This window comes from Elephas maximus, chromosome 20 (genome assembly GCF_024166365.1).
Source record: "Elephas maximus indicus isolate mEleMax1 chromosome 20, mEleMax1 primary haplotype, whole genome shotgun sequence".
Classification (NCBI taxonomy): Eukaryota; Metazoa; Chordata; class Mammalia; order Proboscidea; family Elephantidae; genus Elephas; species Elephas maximus.
The window spans coordinates 75,629,930-75,635,929 of record NC_064838.1 but is presented as its reverse complement, the minus strand read 5'-3'; the positions used below and the strand labels follow the sequence as shown (position 1 = coordinate 75,635,929).

At 34.5% G+C, this 6,000-nt stretch overlaps 1 pseudogene; it reads right to left on the bottom strand.

The window, feature by feature from the left end:
* Positions 1-1,331: 1,331 nt before the first annotated feature.
* LOC126063675 (olfactory receptor 4A47-like) lies at positions 1,332-4,216 on the bottom strand (annotated as a pseudogene).
* Between the last annotated feature and the right edge of the window lie 1,784 nt (positions 4,217-6,000).

Here is a 6,000-nt window from a genome sequence, read left to right as displayed (position 1 = left end):
ATGTTCCGTTGCTGTTCATAAGGTTTTCACTGGTCGATTTTTCTTTCTATTTTTTTTTTTTGGAAGTAGATTGCCAGGTTCTTCCTCCTAGTCTGTCTTAGTCTGGAAGCTTTGCTGAAACTTGTCAGCCATGGGTGACCTTGCTGGTATTTGAAATACTGATGGCATATTTTTCACCACCACAGCAACACATGAGCCTTGATGGTACAAAAAGAAGACAGACAAGTGGTTGTTATTATTATTATATTAGACCCAGTCAATCATGAAAGAGGCAGTGATTTCTCTTCACAGGAAGAGACTTTGTTCTCTTTTTAGCTCTGCTTTATGTAGATTTGCAAGAAACATTTTATTCATTGCCATGAAGTCTCACCAAAAATTATCTATGACCAAGAAATACATTTCATAACAAAGCAACCCACTAATATGCATGAACTTTACTGGTCTTACTAATGCTCCCTTTACCCATCAGACATGATAAAATTATGGATTTGGTTCTGAATACTCTATGATAGTGCTGCCTGGAAAACAAAAGACAACAAAAATGGCATTGGCATGCTATCCCACAGAATGTGGTATATACTTAAACCAAGACCATTTCTCCTGTAGCCAGAATAAAAAGCTTGTGAACAAAGCATAGACGTCAGAGTGGCCCTTGTCACTATTATGTCTAATAGTCATAATAAACCACTTAAAGTATTTCTGCTTTGTGTACTGAAAATTTTGAGCTGGCTATGTTTGGAAGCCCTAGTTGCTAAGAAAGAAACATGTCTGCCAATGAACACAGCCATTCTTCCATTACATTTAAATGGAATAAGTCCCATTTTTATTTGGGGATCATATGCTGATGGAAAAGGACGAAATAATAGATTACTGTGCTGATGTCATGTTTAGCTATAAAAATAAAATATTTAGCAGATTTAAATCAGGTATTAAAAATTCAAAATTTTGAAATCTTTTGAAGACAATATAGAATGTTTTCCTGTCCTTGTATTAGAGGATGGAGCCCTCGCGGTACAATAGTTAAGAGTTTGGCAGCTAACCAAAAGGTTGGCAGTTCAAATCTACCAGTTACTCCTTGGAAGCCATATGCGGGCAGTTCTATTTTGTCCTATAGGGTCGCTATGAGTCCAAATCTACTCGACCCCAACAAGTTTTGGTTTTATATTAGAGGACATCTTAAGTAAGACATAGAAGTGTTAACCAAATACATAAAGACTGAGAAATTTAACTACATTAAGAAGTATTTCGAATGAAACTATAAAAGTGTAAAAAGAAAAAAAAACACAAACAGGGAAAAGACTTTTGTACTACTTTTAAATGAAATTTAAGAATTAGTACACAGGATACATAAAAAAAAAATTAATAACAGAAAGACAACCCAGTTGAAAAACTGGCAAAAGGCAAGAATATGCTATACATATCATAGAAGAGGGGAACAAAGTGACATCTAATAAACATATGAAAACGTGCTCAACTTCAATAGAAATAAGAAATGCAAATTAAAACCACAGTGAAATCACAGTTTTATACCCACTGAATGTCCAAAGTATCAAGTATCTACAATATCTGGTGTTGCTAAGTATACAGAGTAATGGAACTGTTCAACTCTGCTGGCAGGAGTATAACTGATGATACCACTTCAGGGAAAAATTGCAACCATCTGTAAAAGTGAACATGTAAATACCCTATTTAATACAAAATAATTTATTTTAGAGTGTCCACAATGACACTGCTTATGATAACAAAAACTGGAAACAATCTGTACAAGCACTGACCAAGGATGGATACATAACCTATGGTATATTCAAACAATGAAATAATATGCAGCAGGAAAAATAATTGGACAAGAGCGACATGCAGATATATAATCAAATATTAAATGGTAAACATTGATAAAAATTAAGGTTCTGAAAACTATGAGATACATAATGTAATTTTAATAAAAGAAATAAGAAATCAAGATATACATTAAGGATATATACATTCAAAGTTAAACTATTTTTAACTATGATTAAAAAACTAGGAATGGAATTACTTCTGAGAAAAAAAAGAGAAGGGGTAGAGAAATGGCATCAGGGAAGTGAAATCAGGCAGTTTCAATGATATTGATAATATTCTAGGTAAGAGGCTACAAGATTTATAAACAATTGTGTATGTTGTTGGATACACATGAAAAATTACACACTAAAATTGAAAAATAAGAAAAATTCTAAAATCTTTCTTTTAGTTAGAAAAGTAAAGCCTTGTTAAGCATAGATAAAGATCCATGTTACACTGAGAAAATTCTTCCTGCCCTCTGGCTTTGAAATGTCCCTAGATGGGCTGTGGACTGAGAAAAACTTATTTTTTTACATAAAGTTGAAAAAACAAATTTTGCTTTTTCCAAAACAAATCATTACTAAATCTTTAAGTAAAAAACATTTAATTTTAATACAACTTTTAGGGAACATACTGTTTATGCGACATAACACATTTCTTTCCATACCTTCAACTTTATGGAGATAAAATCAGAAGCTCTATCTACTCTTTTAAGAACTGCAAAAAAAAAAATGCACATAATAACTAATGAGGAATGTATAAAATATGTTTATAACTTAGATTGTGATTTTCAAATCCAAATTGAAATAGTATCTGTCCTCTAATCAAGAAGTAGAATGAGTTTTCTTCATCGACCACATCCCATCTATCAAAATTACTCATGGTGTCTCAAACAAAACACAATATCATGTCCCACTTAAATATGCAGAATTAGAAATACATGGACTTTGGCCAGAGGAACAGAAGTAATTTTAAACACAAAATGCATAATACAGCTAAAAAAAAGCTGTTGTGCTAAGAGGATAATGAACAGTAAAATTTTAAATCACTCTCTTGGCCTCAGAAATTTGTTCTAAGTATTAGCCAAAATGTTTTCTCATTAAATTCAATGATAGAAAAGTTTCTACAGTAACTTGTTTTACTCCTTTTAAAAGAGAAAGAAAAAAAATTCTTCTAAGTCCTGTTTCAATATATACTCAGAAAAATAAATTTACAATGTGAGCTTAGTTTTATTTTTGTTTATAAGAGGAAAAATACCTATGCCGTTCATCCAGCCTCCAGAATGACTCTATTAGGTTAATTCTAAACTAGAAGAATAATTTATTCTACATTTTGGATGCCTTTTTTTTTTTTTTGTATCAATAAAGAGAAGTATACCTAGAGAATCCATAGAAATGACTAAATCAGTCATTGTGATAATTTATTTCCTATTTCTTGCTTTAGCATTAGCAATAATATTTTCAGTGTGGAAGCATATTCTTAGTATACCTGTCGTTAATTTTCTATTCCAGATTTTTTCCATAGCATTTTTCGTCTCAGAATTTCTCAAGCTGTATATCAGAGGATTCAACATGGGAGTGATAACTGTAAAGACTGCAGTCATAGATTTGTCAACGGGAAAGTTGGAAACAGGTCTAACATACAAGAAAATAGAGGGAACAAAAAAGAGGACAACTACTGTGATGTGAGAGCTGCAGGTAGAGAGGGCTTTGCACCTCCCTTTCTGACTATGAGTCTTCAGGGAACTTAGAATGACCCCATAGGAGATTAGTAGAAGGATAAAAATTACCGTACAGATGGCTCCACCATTGGCAAAAATAGTGAGCCCTATAAAATAGATGTCAGTGCAAGCAAGTTCCAACAACAGGTACATGTCACAGCTGAAGTGATCAATGACATTGGGGCCACAGAAGGGGAGGTTGTACACAAAGAGAAGTTGAACCACAAAGTGCAAAAACCTCCAACCCAGGCCACCACCAGCAATAGAATGCAAACCCATTGATTCATGATGGTCAAGTAGTGCAGTGCCTTACAGATGGCCACATAGCAGTCATAGGCCATTGCCACCAGAAGACCTCAGCACCACCAAATAAGTGTTCTATAAAGTGCTGGTCCATGCAAGCTGGGAAGGAAATAGTCTTTTTATCATAGAGTCAGTCTACAATTATTATAGGGGAATAAGCAGTGGAAAAAACAACACCCAAGAGTCACAGATAGGCAAGAAACAAGTACATGGGGGAGTCCAGAGAGGGGCTGACAATAACAGTGATGACAATGAGCAAGTTGCCCACCATCATTACAATGTAGATGAGCAAAAACATGACAACGCTTTTTGGCCCTCAGGATCCTGAGTGAGTCCCAGGAGGACAAATTCTGTTACATTATTACTGTGTCCCATTTACAAGACCTGTTTCAGAGATGGGAGCTCAGTAGAACAAGACCTGTAATGAAATCATGAACACAATTTTTAGTATGTCCATTAGGTCATGGAGCACTTCTTCACTATTAATCTCCAAAGGTGGCTTATCCATAATAAACATTTAGAAATGTCTACTGGGTTTCTCTTCCAAATATCCCAATTCCCTCAACAATTCTACTTCTCAGATGACTGGATTGGACCTACAAATAAGAGGTTCTATCTCCAAATGTTAGTGGATCTTCTATACAGAAGAGCAGTCAGAGACCCAACAGTTAATCCTTTTTTAGAATATGACAGTGCTTGGCACTGAAGTCAGTAATGACAGCAAAGGAAATTATTTCTGCTCTCAAGAAACTTATTCTCTGGTGGTGAAAATAAACCCTAAATAAATAAATTTACATAGAATCAGTACTTAGAGTTGGTACTATTTGTGGTGAGTACCTTTACAATATAATCTATACAGCACCAAAAATAACCCCTCTTCAGGAATATCTCATTAAATATTATGATGTTCCACTATTAGAAGCTGAGTCCCTCCTGCCTCAAAGGTTGTCCAGTCTTCAGGAATCCTTAAATTTGAAGAGGCTGGAATTTGAAATGTATCAATTATTTAGCACAAAATTCCCTGTAGCAATTATTTGGACATAGATTGTCGGTCTCTTCTTAAGGGTCCATAATGCTTTCTATTTCCCTTTGCCTATCCCACCACTCTTAACACACTTCTGTGCTCTTTTGGGAGAGAGTTGTTACTTTAAGTTGGTAGTATTTGTGGTGAGTACCGTTGCAATACAATCTATATTTTCAGCAAATATTTTTGAACCTAAGTTACCAGCTAGTACTTTAGCAGCCAGTATTTTCAAATCAACTGGAGGTGAGCTGGGCAGTGATGGGGGGAGAAAATAGACACTGTAAAGATAGGTAGAAGACAATGGAACAGCGTTTTATATATAATGCTTCTTAGGCACCGGGAGTGGTCAATATTAGAACTTCAAAGCCCAGATTTCAAAAAGGAGCATATTCAAAGGAAAAGTCCAAACTCAGCATCAGAAAGTATGAGTTGTAGTCATTTTCTAAATTTAGTCACAAGTCTGTCTCAATTTACTCATTGGAAAATAAAAGGATTAAATTAGATAATCTTGGAATCCTTCCTAGTTCAACTGTCTATGATACTTTCAGTGAAAACCCACCTAATTTTATTCTGCTGGATACTTCTATTTATATATTTATAATTAAACAACAATCTCCAAGCTCATCAATGTTACTTTGAAAATGCTAGCCAGTATTTAGATTTGACCTTTACAGTGACCAGATAATGGCTAAGGCATCTCACTCAGTGTGTGCCTGTTTAAGGCCCAGGACATCCTTAGAGAGAACATAGCAGTGAAGAATAATGTGAACTCTGGAAAAACAGTGTTTGAATTCCACCTTTACCGCTTACTGTCTATGTGACCTTGGGCAACTTAATAAACCTCTTTGTGGCTCAGTTTCAGAATTTGTAAAATGGGGATACTAATAATACCTACCTCTTCAGGTTGTGTGTATCTTTTTTTGCATGTAAAGCACCTAGATCACTGCCTGGAACCTGATAAAGAATCAACAAACCATAACTTTTATTATTGTTCTTGAATGTTTCACTATAAACATCAGATCAAAACAAATCATCTGGATCTTTGTCTATTTGGTAATATGTACATTATTTATAAAAAGAATATTATATACCTCTAACTCATGAACACCCAGTTTTGGACATCGATAAAGCTGTA